The 21,234-nt window shown below is 34.1% G+C and overlaps 1 protein-coding gene across 10 annotated transcripts in view; it reads left to right on the forward strand.

Moving 5' to 3' along the window:
- Window positions 1-21,234, forward strand: part of LOC138920927 (uncharacterized) — a 613,683-nt gene that overhangs the window by 126,911 nt on the left and 465,538 nt on the right. For all 10 annotated transcript variants that reach the window (XR_011432956.1, XR_011432975.1, XR_011432962.1 and 7 more), the window contains one exon: window positions 2,697-2,748. The gene's annotated coding sequence lies outside the window, so the exon portion shown is untranslated. The remainder of the gene's footprint in view (window positions 1-2,696; window positions 2,749-21,234) is intronic.

Raw genomic sequence — 21,234 nt, forward strand, 5'->3', positions numbered from 1 at the left:
TGAAGTTGGCCAAAGATAATGGTTATAAACCTTGGTAGTGCAATTGATTATGATTTTTAAATGTTATAATTCTGAAAAGATGGTATCCTTGTATTGTGAAATTGGTCCCTAAAAGCAGAAGACACACATTTCAAGTTCAGACATTTCTAGTGAGTATAGAGGTACATTATATATGTAATAATACATTATATATTATAGTACTATATATGTTAGATTTTATTTTTATGATATCTGCCATAAAATGCTCCTTAAGTCCTAAGTATATAAAAATAAAATAAACTTTTCTTAGCTTAGTTATGAAGTTGTGAAAGACATGGACTTGTAATTAAGGGACATTAATCAGGTTCAGTTTTATTGAAAATCAAGCATGTGACCATGGGCCAAGCTCTGGTCTTTTACCTCCTGAAAGCGAAGGGAGCAATTCTCCTCAGGCCTCCTCTGATGGGTCCATTCTATGAGTCAATTCTTTTTGGTGAAATGATTCGCTATTATAGTCTATTGGATATCATATTGAGGGAGTTTACAGGGACTCTGAAGGTTAACTGTGCCAAAACAGGAGCATTCCAGAGTGTCGAGACAGTAGCCACATTCACAGACTTTGGAGTATCTCAAGGGAGCCTAACTGGTAATCACTTTGTACTTAGTAACCATTCTTCATCTCTCTCTGTTTTAATTTTAGGCAGAACTGTAATTCTAGGCAGAACTTGGGCTCATGTCTAGTCCATTATTTTTGGTTCTTTGTTTTCCATGTTTTAATAGATATTTTTATAATGCAGAAAACATCCTAACTGCCTCATGTGAAAGTCATTCTAAAATAACATTTCCAACATTATTAAGATAATGCAACTAAAGAGGAAAGCAGTTGCTTATATCTTATTGGTAGAAGGTATGAAGACAAATGCGTGAGAAATGTTCCTTAGTAGTCTCGAATTCAATCTTTTATGTTTAAACCACATCATTCCATTTTGCAAATGCCTACTATAAGCAGAAGGCTGGACTCAGGGCTAAATATGAAACAGTAGTTAAGAAATGATTTGCTGAATGGATCCCAAGGCCTTTATTCTGCTCTTCCACATGGAATCTGTCTACTCATTTGCACATGGGGAACTTTTAATCTCTGCAGCATGTTTTTGAGCTTCACACTCAGCCTAGAAGTTGACACAGATTCAGATCAGTAAGCAAATAAAAGATTCCTTTTAAAACATTCAATGGAAAAAAATATGTGTTCCTTTCAATTATTGAAAGATTTATCTTTGCACAAAATGTCTATCTACGTGCCAAAGATATTCAGATGTTTAGCTAAGTGTCTTGTGGGCCAAATATATCTCAAAGGTTAAAGAAAGAACATTCACTGGAAACCAGGCTTGGCTCATTATGGAAGTGCATTCTAACATCCCACTGTCTTGGTTATAAATGCGTTCTCTAGCATTTATAGCCAGCCCTGGTGGTCTAGTGGTTAAGATTCAGGGCTCTCGCCACCAGTCTGGGTTTGTTTCCCACTCAGGGAACCACACCACCCATCTGTCAGTTGTCTTACAGTGGCGGCTGCGTGTTGCTTGATGCTGTGCCACTGGTATTTCGAATACTATCAGGGTCACCCACGGTGGACAAGTTTCAGCAGAGCTTCCAGACTAAGACAGACTAGGAAGAAGGACCCACTTTCGAAAAGTTGGCCATGAAAACCCTGTAAATACAGCAGAGCATTGTCTGATACAGTGCTGGAAGGTGAGAGGATGGAGTGAAAAGACTGGGTGGGGTTATGTTCTGCTGTCCACAGGGGCTCTGGGAGTTGAGATCGATGCAACGGCACTAACAGCATCATTTACATGGATGGAAACGTATATTCAATACATTTAATGAATCAGAATCACTAGAATTAAGCTTCATGAAGGCAGGTCCTTTATCGATCTTGTTCTTTAGCCAGTGCCCAATTCAGTGCCTGGCATTATACCAAAGCCTTAATAAATGTGTTTTAAAATAATATCATGGAAAGAGCATAAACTGACGCCTTCAGACTTAGCGTCTGGTCATAGTACTGCCCCTAAGCTAAGATCTTAGCCAAGCCATTTCTCCTTCGTTGGGTCTCATTTTGTCATCTTTTAAAAATAAGGATTTTTTTGGATTGATGAGGGTTGTTCTGGTTTTAAAAAGCACTTGGCAATTGTAGTATTCTATCTGAACAACCTTGTAATCACTGCCTTAAAACAAATTCATTTCCCCCGGTGATGTAATTGCTAAACTTATCAATTAGCTCTCCTAGTATATGGACTTTAAAAATTCAGGATATACATTTCCTCTTATCACACTGAAACCTTATAATGGATTTTCTCTCCCAGAAAGTTTGCATTAAAAAATAGCAACATAGTGGTGCAGTCTCCTGACTTGTTTTAAGGGAAGTATCAAGCCTGAGTTCTGAAGGAATTATTTCTTTTATCTGCAGTGTGGTTCTTGCAGGTCAGAGCTGAGGTTGAGAGCAGGCTGGAACTCCTTTCCCTATAGGTGGTGTATTAACAAATAAAAGGGCATGCCACTTCCTGAATTTAGACAATATTCATATTACATGAAAATTACCAGTCTGAATGTATCCTTGTGGAAATCTCAAATAGGTATGAGTCAAAGATCAGACAGAGTTAATATATTATAAATGATGTATAAAATATGTTTTACTGATCCTCCTCAATTTTTCACATCTTCAGGAATTTTACTGGGATAAGTGTCCAGATGGAATTCAAGCATTCTATCCAAATGGTAAGTAGAACTACTTATTATATAGCCATACTGTATTTGTTCATTGGTAATTAGTAGAATTTTCTGAGTATTGAAATGAGAAACAGGAATTACTGTTCTTCACTCATATTTTGTCTTAGAAAAAGCAGAGTCACTAAAGAATTTGTGTTTAATTTTTAAATTATTATACTGTATGCAAATATATGGCATGTAAACTTGGGGACGATTCATCGCTCTCCTCTAAAATCTGGAATAAAGCAAAGCATCTGAAAATTAATTCATCTGCTCTAGCAAACATATTTTGTAAACAATATGTAGGTAGGATTATATATAGGGATATACATATAAAATTCTTTCCCCAGATAATTATTAGTATTTATTTTCTTATAGTAAAATACAAAAAATATAATTTATGAGCTTCAGTAAATATGTAATTAACTATACTTTAAAATGATATTGAACTCTGTACCTCATACGTTTTGACAACTTGGTAGACCAGGCTAACATTACTTTGGAGATCATCTTCATTAAGGGTTTATTTTTTTCAAGTTTTGAGATCAGAGAAATGAAGTCATTCTTCTTGTTTATAACCACTTGGCAGAAATTGAGGACTATCACCCTTGAAAGTTGCTGCTCAAGTTTGTGACAATCATGGTGTCAGCCACAAGGGCCCTATGTCTCTTAACACTGTTGAATATGAGGGAGATGTCTAAAATACAGAGTTCTACATCTGACCTCATGACCCAACTGGAGGCTATAAAATTGCATTTATTATTGTTTCTCATTTCACATGATATTATCTTTACAATGAACAGAGATTAAATGAATATAAATGCAAATAGGAACAGAATGACAATATTCCCACCACCTAAACATAACCAGTTAATCCTTTGTAAAAACTGATGAATATTTTCAGTATATAAACCCACAGCCTATTGTAGGAATTCAAAAAATAAGAGTGAGGATGATGCAAAATTTAGATTCACCCCATCTGCCCCCAAATGTCTCTGTAGCCTGGGTTTGAATTTCTGCTCTCTTCGTGACCTTGGGTAAATCCTTCCTTCTCTCTGGCCTTCCCTTCCTCATCTGCAAAATGGATCAATTAATTCACACCTAGCTGATCAGGTTGTCTTGAGGATTAAATAAATAACATAGGTTAAGTGCTTAGCACAGTGTCTCGCCCATAAGTGTTAGATATTACAAAACTGTCCATTTGATTTTAATTTTTTTGTAAAGTTAGAAAAATAGTATTAATTTGTGTCTCTTTTTGTATCCTGATGCCTCATTTAGCTCTTTATTAGTTGTAATTATTTTTCAGTTGGTTTTTTTATGGTTCTTCGATGATTGTCATTTAAGTATGATGTTGACTGTATAAATTTTATTCTTTTTCGCGTTAAGAAGTTATCCCATTCTTAATAAACCAAATTAGATTATCAGAAATTTCTCTTGATGTTTATAAATTTTGAAATATATAAATTTTTTTTGAGTCTCTTGAGGGGATGGTTCGGTTTTCCTCTGTTGACCAGTTGACCTCCTAATTTTATGTTATCCTTGCATAGCTGGAAGCTTATTATTTTATTGCATACTTTGTTCAATTCCTTTTTATTTACTTAGGAATTTGGGAGAATGCTCCATAGTGAGGATGTTCTACAGCGTTTTCCATTGCTTGCTGTCTTTTTGCTACTATTATAAGGTTATATTCACATTGGAATCTCTACGTATTCTCTGTGGATATATTTGATATTGTGAATATTATATATTATATATATTATCGTTTTGAAAAAACCAGTAAAATAGGCCACAGACTCCATTGTGAAGGTGGTATTTGCAATTCTAAAACATTATTTCACCCATTTTTCTTTGAATTTTATTGGAATTCTACTTATTGTGGTAATTTTCAATCTGACATTTTCAGAAGTATTGCTATTTTATTAAGCCTTTTATTTTATTAGCATGTATTTATAAATTATAGCCTTCTGGTTTGAAAAATTATTGCTAAATAGGTCTGATACACTACCGTCTCTGATTTTCATGTGTTTTTCTCTGTTTTTTCATGGATTACGTGTGTCAACAATTTGTAAATTTTATGGGTTCCTTCAAAAAGCCAAAACGGGAATGATTTACTCTCTTCCTATTTTTCTTTTTTCTAATTTAGTAATTCTGCTGAATATCTTTTCTATTTCTCATTCAATTTAAATTCTGAGATTTATTTCTATCAAAATGTGTCTAAATGTGTCTTTGGTAGTTTACAATAAGTTGAACATGATCAACTTTTTAATTATTTTGGGAATGTTTGGAAACAATATGTAATTCATGTCCTATCCTAAGTGAATATAGTCCTATCAATTTAATATAAGTAATCACATTGCTCAAGTTTCATGTTCGTCTATTGGGTCTTCTGGACAGAGAGGGGGCTAGCTTCTTCGTGAAAATTTGTATAAAGCCCAAGTGATCCATTTGGATTTATGCCCTGGGCATGAAGCTACCAAAGATAAGCTAGTGAGTTATGTGAGAAGAGCTTACTCAGGAAGGTGATTCTTTTGGGAGTGAGGAAGATCAGCTACAGAAGGGTAGCACTCGGGCCAGAGGGAAGAAGAATCTGTTTAGATCTTGCATTCCCACTTTCAGGAATCTGAGCTTTAGAAATACCCTCCTGTCTTAGAAGGAAGTGTTCAGTGTCCTTGTTCTTTCCCAAGGCTATTCCTACCATCTTCCACTTCTCCTTCATCCAGCATATTTACTCCCATCAGATTTCCTTTTCAGTACTTTTGTGACCCTTTGTGACACTAACCTCTTAAATGTAACATGTAATGACTTTCTTGTCTGGCGAGTATTATCGTTGCCCTTTGCTTTCTTTTTAACTACTTTACTATAACTTGTAAAAGCTAAGATAAATTTCTACCAGAATTTAATATTCAGCATTTATCCAGCCATCCATCAAACATTTATTGAAATTCAACTATGTGTTAGGCACTATGCTAAGAAGTAGAAAAAGCTGTCCCCCTACCGCGGCTAGAACCCTTCACCTCTATGCTAAAGACATCTTAGTCTTCTGCTTGAACAATCCAAGGTTCAGTATCTCCAACTGGCATTAGTACATCTTTGATTTGATAATCTGACGATACCTAAAACTTTAATGAGCTCAGTCTTTATCTCTAAACTGCACCTCCTACCATTTCCTGTCCTGGTTGATGGTTGATAGTAATCTATGCAAGATACCTAATAGGCTCTCAAGATACAGTATAATCTTTATTGAATGAATATTTTATGTCATAGTCTTTACTCTGTCCTATCCCTAACCAACCTTCATCAAATTCCTATTGATCACATCATTGCATTTATCCCAAACTTCTTCTCTTTATCTCTGGATTTATTGCCTTAGTTTTAGAACCACAAAATCTATTCCTTGAATTTTTTTATAAGCTCTTAATTATTTCTATATTCTTCCCTCTCTTGTTCATCAACCACACTGCCATCAGAGTTCTTCCTAAAATTTGAATGTGATCGTGATAGTCACACATTTAAAAATTTCAGTGACTTAGAGGAAAAAGCCCAAACTCTCTCAGCGTGCCATTTGATTTTCTTCACAACTTGCAAACAAGTTTCTCTCTTCTCAATTTATTTGCCATTCTCTGTGCCTACTCCCCTGAATCGAATCCCCTTTGATAACAGTGTATTATGGCTTCTTCATATTTAGACCATTTCCTGATGCATGGTTTCAACCAATTTTTGCTGATCACTATTTTGAGAAGACACAGGTTTGTAATAGGTAGGAGCTTGTGATCTCCTGGGTGGGTCAGACTGAGGATATTGTCTGGTTTGCTAACTTACAGAAGCCTTTGAAGTTTTGTATTACCGTAGAAATAGGAACCATATATGTGACTTAGAAATGACCTAGTCTAAGGTATGTTTTCTGGGTGTTAAGTTGAGGCTTGAAGTATTAGAGACTTATTCAGAATTATAGTAAGAGTTCTTTAATCCTCTGAGATTGACTGCTTCCAAATCTGTGATGGCTAAAGTAAACAATGGTTTGCATCCTGAGTGGCAGTTTAAGAGCTGTGATAAACTGTAACTATTATATTATACAATTATATTATTCTGATTTGATTCAAAATGGTTGTATATATGTACCACCAAATAATTCATCTCCAAGGCTATATTATTATGATTTTTTCCCAAATGTTCATGGTGAAGTGTTTATATGTGTAGTTTTCAGTGTTTTGTTGTTTTCTTTTTTTGAAGCACGTAAATGGATACTTGATGATTCAACTCAAAGGATAGGGTTGAGCTGGTTAGAAATAAGAGAGTCATGAGGGTGTCATGGAAGATTTGAGATGGAGAAATTGACATCAGATTGAATGAATTTAGCAGCTACTTCACACAACTTGGCTCAAATAGCAATAATGTCCCCTTGTCTTAATCACATGACAACAGCAGTCAACCTAGATCTTCCCTATCATACTTTTGTTTAGTTAAAAATTTTGAACCAAATGGTAAGTCTGTGTAATTATCCCTTTTAAATTTTAACTTCTTGGTCTTAGCCATTTGTTTCCAAGTGTCAAGAATTTTTTCCTCTTAAGAGTGTGATTTGTAGTATTCCACGCATATTGTTAATGACACAGTCTTTGAACAGTTGATAGATTGTTTTGATCGTTTCAATAATTAAGGAAACTAGATTGAGTGAACTATGGCTGCACTGATTTACCAACAATTGATGAAGAAAACATTAGTCTCAATTGATTTAGTCACTATCAAGATATTCTTTTCCTGTATCTTGGGAAATAAAGACAATCTTCAACTTCCTAGTTCTATCAGCAGGGGCAAGGAAGGAATTTTGCTTTGTAGTTTTGTTCACATTTTATGAATTTCTCTTGATTTTATAGTTTTAAAAGAGTTATAAGCTCTAGAAATTTACATTTAGTTTTATATTTAAACTTAGAAAAAATAATTTAGGGCCACACTGAAGGTCTGAAAACACTTTTTTCTTCTAAAAAGGGGCCCTACTTGTTCAAGGTTGAGAAACATGACATAAGCGCTAATAGCTTAAAATATCTCTAGTTTTCGAAATGTTGAGAGAGTCTCTATTGTAAAAGGGGTGATTTCAATTATGTAGAATCATAAAATTATAATTTTATATATCTGGTTGGGTTTTTTTAGAGCATCTAACCTAATGCCCACATTCTGTAAATAGAGTGCGAGAACAGCTGAGTGTATTATCAAGTTCATGGAGCTAGTCAGTGATAGAGGGACTATGACTCTAGTGATAAACGTATACAAGTAAGCATGACAAAGCCTTTCAGGATAGCTTCAAATTAGCTATAACAAGGGAACTGGGTCAAATCCGACTATATATAGGAAGAGTTAAAATAACTCTCTCAATATTAAAAGTAAAATGAAATTTTGCTTAATGTAGGCTTTCTTGATTTTTAAGTAAATAAAATTCTGAAATCGCCTCTATTAAGTACTTTTGTGTAGATAGGTAATTATAGTTAACAGTAAAAATTAACCATGATGTATTTTCATTGCAATATATTTTGAATATTAAATATGATTGGAAATGCTATTATTTTTATGTGATTCGAAGGAGAGAAAGCTCTTTCTATTAAGTCCTTTGAAAGAAGTATTTTAAAATTCTATTTCAGAGTAAAAGTTATTTCAGATGTTGAACATGATGCTTTTGTCACATAATGTTGTAAAATATGAGTGATTTTAAATAGAAATAGGTCATTCATCAGATTATACTTAATTGATTATGACTAACTCTAATGTAAAGATTTTTTTTCTCATTCCTATTACTTCTTTCTCAAAACATAATGCTTGTTTCTGTATTTAGACTTATTTTAGTCTCCTTTGTCTTTCGTGAGAATTACCTGATTGCTTGTCTCCCACAAGTGATGTGCTACCAGAGAGGGCTCATCCTTGTGTATATCTTTCTCTCCCTCTAGCGACATGTATCTCAACCTTGGTTGCACATTAGAAACACCTGAGAAGGTTTTAAAAATTCTCAGGAATATCATTGTAACTTGACTGTGGTAATGTTTTGCATCTGTCTACCTCCGTCAAAACGATCAAATTCTATGCTTGAAATGTGTGTAGCTTTAAAAAAAGTAAAACATACACACCGCACAACTCTCCAATCCACCTATTTGTGTGTGTGTGGGGGGGGGGATGCTCAGGTCCCACTTGGGGAGATCCTGATTTAATTGGTTTTAGGTGGGGCTCAGTTGCTGGTATTTTTTGCATCTCCCCAGGTGATTCTAGTGTGAATCCAGCATTGGGTTCTTCTGCTCTAGCACTCATCAAAGTACTTTGTATAGGGTTAGTCTTGAAAATAGCTATTATCGTAGTTTAATTGAATGCATTTCTTTCTCCTGTTCTCTCATTCATTCACAAGTAATGAAGCTTGCACACATTGAAAAGCCTAGTGGTGTATAAATTATGCCACAGGAACTCCAATAAAGTAACTATTCTCCAAACAGTCTTATGCAAAATGGAGATATGCCACAGTTCTTTAGGCAAACATCTTGACTAAGACACATCATAAAACCACATCTATGTGGTAAGTTATGGTCCATTTTGAACAAAGACTGACAAAAATTGACAAAGGACCTATTTAAAGTATAGAATTTAAGGCATAGTTTTCATCTTATTAATGGTTAAAGGATCTATTTTTCTGGAAATTTCTATTTTATATGATATGTCACAGTTTACAGAACACCTTCGCATATATGGCATATGGTCATTGACTAACATCTGTTTGTATTTTGAGCATGGTCTTTAATATTGACATTCCCAGATTTTCTTTTTTATGTCTGATTCACTCCTTTAAAATCAATTTATGAATAAAAATTCCTTACAATTTTATTGTTGTTTTGCTTCTAGACAACAGTTAGGTTTCGCTAGTGTCACCATTTTTGTCTGTGCAACAATATTTGTGCAATTAATTTACCATTTAATTTAATTTTCCTGTTATGAAAACAGATTGATAACTGAAAAAATCAGAGTGCTGACACTGGTGGTTAGAACTGTAAGTCTCAAAAACAGAGAATAACTGAGATGAAGAGGCCATCACAGTTTGTGTCTAACATGCAAAGTGCCGGCAAAAGGGTTATTGTATTTACTTTTAGTCCTTTGGGCATAACTTGTATAATTTCAACCTTTTGGAATTGATATGTTTTGTGAGTCAGAATATTCTATGTTATGCTGCAAGAATAAGTTATGCCACATTCCATCGGTTTATCTCAACAAAGCTTTACTTTTCACTCATGCTATAGAACAAAGAGGACTCTGCATGTTACAGTTATTGGAGCCCAGGCTGATGGAGGACCATCTTGGCTGATGTAGCAGGGAAAGAGGCACTGGTGATTGGCTCACTAACTCTTAAAGCATCAAATCTGATCACATTTCCTTGGCCAACATGTCACATGGGCACAGCTAGTTCAAAAGGAGTGAGAAGGTACATCCCTACCATGTGCCTGGGAGAGAGGAGATTTGGAGTATTTGTAAACAAGCCCTAGCGAGTACCACAATCATCTTCTACTGGATGAGATTCTTTTAGGAATGACTTATTTATGATCCCAGATGACAGTATATCCTTTCCTTTCCAACATAAGCCTGTATTGAAAGGAGGGTATCACTCCTTCTTACACAGAGAAGCTGAAAACCAGAGTGCCCGGACAGGGTCACTGTTTACCCACAGCTAGTGAGAGGGACATCAGGTTTATTATATCTTTACAGCATAATTGTTTCTCCACGTGTTTCATTGATATGGAGTCTGTGCTGTATTCTGCTACTTGATGCTCTTGGGTCCTTTTGCACAACCTATTTTTGTAAACAAATAAAGAGCCAATTTATGATAAACACACATTCTTAGGTTTAAAAGTATAAATTTGTAACTACTACTATTCATTTGTCTCCTATATTTTCCTTTTGACATTTTTTTAACATCAAAAATTATTCTGGCCTTTAGTCTATCTTTAGATTTTCACTAGAAAATTATATTCTATGAAGGACAAAAACAAAGCAAACTATTGCCACCAGGGCACCACTGTTATATCTCTGGGAACTAGTAAGATTTAATTTTGGTTGAAATTCCAGTATTTCAACCAACAATATAAAGAAACAAGAACAACCTGCTAATGGATAGTTTCTAAAGGGACAGGAAGGAAGTTTTTTCAGTGTGCGAACCTCAACCAATGGGGAGAGTTATTTAATGTAATTATACTGCGCTGGAATATTGGCATTTATTATTTAATTTTAATAGGAATAAATCAGAAGACCTAATGAATCAAATATGATTTATAATTATAATTTTTGATGTAAGGCTGTGAGTATGGGCTTAAAAGATCCAGAGATCATTCATAAAAGCTTGCAGAAGCAAATATTGTTGGACAGATTCATAATGTATCAGGTTTTTCAAGTTCATTTTCTATAACTTTGAAAAGAAGCTGTCAAATGAGGGATGAGTCAGGTTTTCTTTAAGACCACCATTCTAATTTCCATGAAAACAATGTGGTTCAAAACTACAAATTGGGCTGCCAAACTTTTTCTTTTAAATGTTTGATGTTTGGGGGAACATGTGGATTCCATCATTCTATTCTCCTCATTAAAGAACGCCAGCTTATAAAGTGCTTTCTTATGATAATTTAGTGTTTGAGAATCAATGGAAAAACAGTTTTTCATCAATGTGAGATAGTAACAATGCATAATATTCACCATCTGATGCACAAGAGCCGCCTGTTCGTACAAGATTTTGCCGCTAACGTAGAAGTCTTAGAGGGTCCCCTCACTGTAGAAATATGACAGCCAAGATTTCTGAAATATAAAGTCCCAGGCATTTTGTACTCAGGAATCTGACTGTATCACAACACAACAGTGAAACTCTACCATGAGGAATGCTTTAGCTCCATTTCCTCTTCCTTCTCCGTGCCCCTAGGACTCTCCTACCTATATCCCTTTCTTGGACTGATCTCTGAAGTCTGTGGGAGATAACTTCCTCCCATTGCTAGCCAGCAGGGGGGCCCATGTTTCCTTGTTTTGGAGCACAGAGTATTTGTTCTACCCTGTTTACAGCCAGCAGGGACCCTTTTCTTCCATACAGCGTGCCTTTTCATCAGCACAGAGGGAGATTCCAAATCAGGAGTGATCTTAATTAAATGTTTTCTGTACAGAAACACCCATTCCACAACCTTTGGTGTCTTGGAGGTGTCCCTCCCACCTTCTGCCTTGGTGAGACTGCAGACAATAGACCTTATCACAGAAAACAGGATAAATATTTACCACGGCACAGAAGATGTTTAGAGGACCTACATTTATTTATAATTCATTTTTGTGAACATGTTTAATCGTGTAAGGTGCTGTCAAAACTCCTGGCTGAAATATTTTCCTCTATAATATTTTCAAATAAGATCACATCCCCCAAGAAAATGATAAAAATGCATTTAAATATCCAGAATAAATATTTAGAGAATATTTATTTTAGGGTTCAGGTATCAAAGAATATCTTATGCTACAAAATGTTATTGTAATACTCGTCTTTTAGAGGAACTCGTAAGTTTATTAGCCCTATAATGTTTACATTTACAGATACAATCCATTTTATATTTCTTAGTGGTGTATGAGTATGAGGAATAAATGAAATGGTATGAGGAATAAATGAAAAAGTGACCAGATTTTGGTTGGCTTAATTAATAGTGAATTTTTATCTTAAAGATTAAGATAGAATTTCTGAATCTTTCTCTGTTTTTAAAATTACACAATTAAAAGTACCCAATTCAAATGTAACCTCTACAATGCCATTTTTTGGGTATATGAATAGAGCTGAAAGTTTACATTTGCTTAGTTGTGAACAAATTATATTCTTCTATTATGTAAAAAACAGAAATGATTAGGTAGCTAGCTAGTACCTAATTAGTAGATTATTCACAAGTTTTAGTAAAATGGATTTTTTTTAAAGTATAGAAGGCATTTGAAATATTTGAGTAGACATAAAAATTAGAATTTAGTGATTAATCTTATTCTCTAAAAAGCACATATCAAGAAACAATTAAGAGAAACTAAAGTTTTGAGATGGAAAATTCTATAATTATTAATTGTTTAAAGAAATATTTTATCCTAATGAAATAGAAATATCTATCACCATAAGAGAAAGGTCATGTTTAGATGAAATACAACTTTTATTTAGATGTAAATTCTCATTTTTAATTATAAATACTCATAACTTTTATATGTTCACTTCAGTGGATTGTTACTTATTGATTTAATAATCACAATTAAGAAGTAAAATACTATTTTGAAGTGGAATTTGCCAACAAATATGTTGTATTTGCCAGTGAAGTCATCTGTTGAAGAGCTGTGAACATATGTGCATGATTTTTCTCTTATAGTTTTTGAACTTTAAGGTTAAGTGCTTGTTTCTTTTTATAAAATAAAAATTAATAAAACAATAATTTGCTAAATCGTTAGAAACTTTTATGCTTGGATAGAACAACTTTCCAAAATTTAGTTCTTTTAATGACGTTCTAATGTTTTAAATACTGATTTAGTGTTTACACGGTGAATGATGAAAACTTCATGGACACATATATGGTCCTGTGGTTTGGGGGTTGTTTTTTGTTCAAAAGGCATTGTTCTATGTGAATTAGACATGCTTATTTCATATTCTAATTCAATGTCTATAAAGCCTACCTTTGTTTAATTCTCTGCTCTCTGAGGTTTTCTCAGGGGGCAAAGAAATAGAAAGTCACTCCTCTAAAAGAGACATTTCCTGAAAAGAATAAAACACCTTTTGAAACGTTAGTGAGGAACTGATATTTTAATGCCCTTTATGATGTTTTCTAAATTAAAAGAAATTTTAATTAAAGGACTCTGTGGTTATTTTCTTTTTCCAATCTCAAAAGCAGTTGAATTAAAATTAAATATATTTGAATCTACACTTCCTACTATTACAAAAGGAAAGAAATGGTTATTATTACTGAATTTGGAGATTGTTTTTTAATGTAGCTTCTTGTTTAAAAGAACTTGTTTCCAGTCATAACAACTTGGTTATTCTACATGCATGTAATTTCTTGTATCTTTTAAGGAAGTCCATATATAATAGATAAAGCATCCAAGAACACAAACCTAATGAAAAACATGCTTTTGTTGCGATGGTTCCACTCCAGTAACCTCGGAAATGTTGGCAAGTAATTTGAGTTTCAGTGATAAGATTCTGCTGCTGCCAGTGATGGTTCTGGCTATTTGATAGTCTGAGGGTTTTTTTATAAGAACAACTTACTGTTTACAGAAAGCAGAGGTTTTAGGAGATGTTATCTGCTCCCCCATGCTTAGGTTCTATGTGTTCATTAATAAAAGGTTTATTCCTGTTTTGGAAAACAATCAATATATTTTTTAAAGAACTTTTAAAATGTAATTTTTTTAAAAAGGCTCTATTGCAGCCTTCTAAATTATGTCTTCTATATCCATTTGGTATTGCTGAATAACTAAAATTTGCTTTTTCTTTTTCTGCTGGAAATTTGTAATTTTCTTAACACATTTTTTCTGCTCTGAGTAAAGGTAAATAAAAGTCATCAAAATATGGTGTCTCAAAAACAAAACTTTTGAAAAGTTTCAACTTTTAAGTTGCCTAGTTATTTGTAAAAATTTCTATCTATAATCTTATTTTTGGTTACTAATAATCTTGCAGAAATAATTGATAGCTAAAATATATATTTAGTCCAATAGAGAAATTAGCTAAAAAGCAAAATGAGAATAGCAACAAACTAAAGACTGATTTAGCTGGGTTCTATTGCCCAGCTAAGAATGTGAGCTGCCACTAGCTAGGTGTATGAACTGCACACATGTCATTTAACCCTTTGGGGTCTCAGATTTAGCATCTGAAAATAAGAAGATTGGATAAGAAATCACAGTACCATTTTCTAATTCCAGATGCCAAGCTGCAACATCAAGTCTTCGACTTCTTAATATTATAATAAAGGACTTCAAAATGGTATTCCTAGGATTTGGTATGAGCATGTACACTAAACATTGATACTTTGCATTTTCATTTTGAAAATAATTAAAAATAAACCCTGAAGGATAATTCACTATGTTAAATTCTCAATTTATAAAGGTTGATATTTTGAGTTTTAAGTAAATGAAATGTGAAAGTCCCAATCTTATCAGTTCTGTCATGTTAGTGTAGGTTTAAATGCTGTGACAATCCACATCCAGATTTGGACAAAATTATTTTCGACCATATTCTGAATGTTTCATGAGAAGGAAAGATTATGGCAAAATTCATTTTATAGCAATCTTAAAAGATTAAGCTTTCTTGCTCTTTCAAGGATAAGATAATTTCAGTATCAATTTAAAAACAATTAATACTTTTACCTAGAAAGATGGACATTAATTTGAATTAATAATAAAAAACATATTTATGTTGTTTTCTCTATATTGTCATTCCTTTCCTGAAGACATACTGTCTTATGCCAACTCTCAGAGCAAAGACACAATTAATGGTACAGATCCTCCTCAACTTACGATGGGCTTATGTCCCGATAAACCCATCGTAAGTTGAAAATATTATGTTGGAAGTGCATTTAATACACCTAATGTACCGAACATCACAACTCAACTTAGCCTATTTTAAATGTGCTGAGAACACTTACATTAGCCTAGAGTTGGGCAAATCATCTAACACAAAGCCTATTTTATAATAAAATGTTGACTATCTCATGTAATTCATTAACACTGTACTGAAAGTGACAAACAGAATGGTGGTTTGGGTGCAGAATGGTTATAAGTGTATGGGTTGTTTACCCTCATGATCGTGTGGCTGTCTGGGAGCTGCTGCTGCTGTCCAGCATCATGAGAGAGTATTGTATCACTAGCCTGGGGAAAAGATCAAAATTTAAAATTCAAAGTACGGTTTCTACTAAATGCTATTGCTTTTGCAACATCATGAAGTCAAAAAATTAAAACAAACCATCGTAAGTTGAGGACTATCTGTATATGTACTGTATAAGATACTGATTCAAGAACAATTGAATACACATCAGGAAACTTATGTTTTATTGATACTCAAGCTGGTTAGTGATGACTTGATGTATAATTTATTTAACACCATTAGCTATTTAGATATATATTGTCAATTTGCTTTGTGGCAATATAATGTATCTTGTATGGCATGATTTTCTGAGGGCTTTCATAATATTAGGATATTATAGAAATATCTCAAGAAAATACTGCCCTTTACCAGAAGATAAAGTTCTTACATCTATACTATTGGAATGTAAAAATGGATAGGAAATACATGACAAAGAAAATATTTGTGATGGGATCACTTTTTTAAAATTTGTAATTTCATTCCAGAAGTTCTATATCTAATATTTATTGTCTTTTGTCACTTGTGAACATCTAGAGTTGTTTTCTTATTGGCACTTTTAGATATTATTCATCAATTTTCTGACAAATTTTGATGTACTTAATTTATCCTTATAGTTCCATTCTGTGATGTTTTCCTACACAAACAATCTTTCCAATCATGTTTAGAGTTCGCCTCTCTTCCAATTTTCTCTCACATTATCTTTTAATATAAAACTTTAGTATAAATTTTAATATCATCAAGTCAACACACAGAGTTTCCGTTCATCTTTGTTTCTTCTATCACTTGCTCTACTTAGATGAAAATCATATAATCAAAAATGTCAATATAGTGCCTGTATCACAATGTCCCTCCACTGAAACATTTAGTCTAAAGCCATGCTCCACAAACCCAAGAGTAGAATAGATCTATATCTCATCCTCATGGTAATTCTCAATGAATAATGTGTAACTGTTCCAATTGATGCATTGAACAGATAAAGATATTTCTTGGAGAGTTAAGTCAGTTGACTATGCTGGCCAGTTCTGATAGAAATTTGTTCCAAATCTGTGAATTCTTATTTAAAAAAAGAAAGAATACTGTTTTAATAGTCTCATAATTTTAAAAAGTATCATCACTTTTGATACAACTAAGATTAACTATTTTTTCCCATGATTTTCCAATGGCTTGCTGTTTTTTATATTTTGCAGTATCTATTTTATATGCCTTACACACAATCGTCACAAACTTTGTTTCTTCTTTGTCAATCTTATAGTTTTTTCAATATTTATGTGCACAGTTTACAAGAACACTTGGAATGAAACGTCTTTGCTTTGCTCTCTCTATTTAAGATGCTTTATCTCAAGCAAGCTCTACATTGCTAGTGAAATTAAACTTCATTAAATGGAAAAATTCTCTTTAATTTTCCAGATAGCTCATTTTACAACATTGTTAGTGTTCTTGCCTTCATACAAGCCAACTGAATTATATGGGATACAGTTGTCTGTTTTAAAAGCAAAAACAAAAAACCATGGATTTAAAGAGAATTATCACGAAGGAGCTTGTCTCATTATGCCATCAGTTTATCATAGCTAAAATACCTCAGATAAGATAATGCAGTAGGTTTCTGCTTCCTAGGGACATTAACACTAAAATTAAATATGGAAGAAATGAATTCCAAGCATTCGATGTGAATCCCAGGGTTGAGACTGAGCATTTTAAGCCATTGATAGAAGTCAACTCGAAACCATAAATCAGGAGACTTAGGATTCTACTGTGTCCACTATGATAGAGCTTCTCAAACAAAAGTGAGCATAAGAATCACCAGAGCAAATTACTCAAAAAACAGAATCTTGTGGCCGGCCCCATGGCCAAGTGGTTAGGTTCACGCATGCCACTTTGGCGGCCCAGGGTTTCGCCAGGTCGGATCCTGGGCGCGTACATGGCACTGCTCATCAGGCCATGCTGAGGTGGCATACCACATGCTACAACTAGAAGGACCTACAACTAAAAAAAATATGCAGCTATGTGCCAGGGGGCTTTGGGGAGAAAAAGGAAAAATAAAATCTTTAAAAAAAACCCAGAATCTTCAGTCAAACCCCCAGAAATTGAGATTTTTAAATATATCTGAGTATGTCTTTTAAATTTACATTTCTTAGCAGCCCGGTGTGATTCTTATATAGGTATTCCAAAGACAATGCTTTTTAAAAACAATATTGTTTAGAGCATACATCTTTAGGCATGCATTTTTTTATCATTACAAATCATGTCTTTTATACAGAAAAAGACACTTAAAGAAACTCTAAACTGTCACAAAATCACATATTATCTCTTAAGGAATAGCATCTTCAAAAACAGAGACTTAATGACTGCCGCATTCTTGAACTTGAGCACCAATCTTTCTGTCAGCAATTTTTGTCATTCTCTAGTACTATTTTAGAATGCACTATTGTAGATTTTTCTGAAGTGATTCAGATTTCGACCATGTTTCCTGCTAGTACCGTAAATAATAATAGACGTGTCACAGAAATTTTAGGTACTTCTAGAATCTTGACTATATTTTCCAGACTCCCACTTATATGAAAATCTTTTTCAAATTGTCCCACTTTGTGATTCATACATTGTGATCACAATAGCTAGAAGTAAACCAGTATAGAACCATAATATTTCAGAGCTTAAAGATGCCTCAGTGGCAACCAGAACCATATGACAAGGATTCAGTGTCTGCAGATGAACAGCAGCAACAAAAACAATGATAAAAATTTTTCATCTCTTGATAGTAAAAGCTTCTCTCTAGATAATAAAAGCTTGGGGTGGGGGGAGCCTACTGTTTAACAGATACATACTTCGATGCTTATGGATAAAATAATGTGATACATGGAGTTCCTTCAAAATGACCTGGGTGGGTAAGGGAAGTGTATGGAGTATGAATAAACAAAACTGGTCATGAACTGACCATTATCGAAACTGGGTGATGGGTACATGCAGACGCATTTCTCTAAGCTCTACTTCCGTACATGTTTGAAATCTTCCCTAATAAAACGTTTGTTTTTTTTAATGAAGAAAAGAAAAAAAGGCTGTCTCAGAGAATGTTGGCCAATATGGCCTTCATGGGGTGAATACAGGATGCACAGTGTTGTCAATCCTGGAAACAGTCTTTCCTGTTTTGTAGGATATGTGAATGAAGAGTTGATATCTTCACCAAGAGGTGACACCTAAGGATTCTGGGTAAATAAATGTATAGACCCTTGTGTACAGACCTGTGTATAAGCAACTTTTGTATATAGGTAGCTTTTGGGAACTTAGCTATATATAAAAACGAACCTGTGTCAACAGTTTGGATTTTTTTCACATGTACATTTAGGACTTTTTCTTTTGATTGATTAAAGTTGCATATGCTAAGTATGTGAATGAAAAAATGTGAATATATGAATGCTTTCTTTAGCAAGGTGCTGGGCACAAATAATGTCCTAAAATATCACAGAAAGCAATACTGAATCATGTTTAAAAGCAGTCCGTTTGTTAGTTAGGAATTCATGTGCAAGTAACAGAAGATCCTACTACAGTGGCTTAAACAGAAGCATTTTTACTTGTCTCACATGACAAGAAGCTCTGAGATTAGGCCGCAGGGTTAATATAGAGGCTCAAGGACATCCTTAGGATTCCAGACTCTTTCCCTCTTTCTGCCCCCTGGTCCATACTGGGGACTTTTACCTCATGCTTGCCCTTTCCCGTTATAGAAGATCGCTGTGCATCTAGGTCTCATGTTCTCCTTGACTGTGCAGGAATGAAGTAAAGAAAAAAATGGGCAAAAAGCAAGACTCTTCCCTTAAATTGGGGAAAAGATGTCCACTTCTTCCTACATCTGACTGGCCAGAACTGTGTCACTTTGCCTGCTCTGGCAAAGTGAGGAAGCTTTTTTATGAGAAGCTGAGGAATTGAGTAATTGAACCTGGGAACATCAAGGACCCAAAATAAATCTGACAGGAAAAAAGTAGGAATTTATATTGTGTACACAACTGGAATTGTCTGCTACAGCTGGTGTTTGTTTAAAGGAAAAATGTATCCAAAAGACTCAGAACAATTGATAGAGGCGTAAAGAGATCATTCATTATTTGCTTGTAATGTGCAGCATTGACTATTTGGTAGTCTGTATTATTTAGAAGACATAGTCATGAGTCTTCATGGTGGCCCTCTCAGCCATGCATGACGATAAAACGGGTGCTGCTGGCTAACTGTCATAAATGAGTCTAAACTAATAAGAAAAGTGAAAACCTTCAGTTAAATCTTGGGAGTATAATGGTGGATGAAAGATGGTGACAAACCCACAGAAACCACTAGAAGTTTAATTAGTGGCACTTCAGTGTGGCAGCAGTCAGTGGACGAAGATCACTGTGTAACTGACCTCCGTACCATTTTTATCAGTTTAAATATGTAACAGACGTTGAGGAAGTCCTGAAGTTGCAGCTACTCCACGTCTGAGTGACTCATATGCTATCCCTTGTCCAACAGCAGACAAATAGTAAGCTGCTGAAATAATGGGAACCCTCAACTACGTTTTCTCCTCACAACTCTAGTCACCATTGGGACCTCCAAAATTTAAGTGTCTCTGTAGTGGTCTACGCTAAGTGGTAAGGAAGTTGCAGGAAAAGGAAGTGTCAGTGTTCACGAGCAGAGCTTCCGCTGGCAGCACAGAGGGACCAGGCTGAGGTGAGTGGAACTTCTCCCTGGCAGTCTGTTGGAATTCAGACTGGTTTGGAATTAATCAATTTGGAATTCATCTTGATTATTCCTTTTATACCATAGTTTAGTTACTTTATAGATTAAGATGTTTTTTGTGCCTAATCCTAGAAAGACATCTACCCTGTATTCTGTGGAGAGCATACACTTATTCTGAAGAGAATAACTGACAAATCTCTCAGGAGAGATTTTCCACTATAAAATGTAAAAGTCATTTTGCGTGATGCATAAATCAACATTATAAATATTTTACACAACAGTCATAAAAACTCAAATAAATGTTAGTCATACTTTCATATATGTAATATCTGTGTTTCTCATATGTCCTAACCTCATTCTATAGAAAAGATGAAGGTTAAAAAAAAGGCTTCAAAGGAACATAGAGTTGGAATATACAGACAGGGTCTTAATGGAAAATGAGCACAATAACTGTGGAAAATACAACAGATCGTTATAACATTTAAAAAGACCTCTTGTCTATATTAAACATAGACTCCATTTCCTAATTACATATTTACATTGGAATGGAACAGATGATATTGTTTTTCCATTGTTTGAGCAATTTCTTTGTACTTAATTGATTTTTCTTGTGTCTTCGTTATCAGTTTGTCAGACAGCATGCAGTTTATTACTTTTATGGAGCTCAGATTTTCCAACACAAGAGTTGAACTTCTTTGCCATAATTTTATATCATCTTACTTCAGACATATCTATCTATCTATATATATGTGTATAGATAGATATAGATATTGTGTGTGCATATTTGCGTCATTATGTTTCCTACAAAATGAGGCAATGTTTTACATAATAGTTTTAGGTATTCTATAATTATCATTTGGACTAGAAATGGCAAACATTTTCATTTGAACACATTTTTCCAATCATTTTTCAAATCTATATTTGTGCTGATCCCAGAGTGCCCAGAT

Source organism: Equus caballus, chromosome 26 (assembly GCF_041296265.1).
Source record: "Equus caballus isolate H_3958 breed thoroughbred chromosome 26, TB-T2T, whole genome shotgun sequence".
NCBI classification, from domain to species: Eukaryota; Metazoa; Chordata; class Mammalia; order Perissodactyla; family Equidae; genus Equus; species Equus caballus.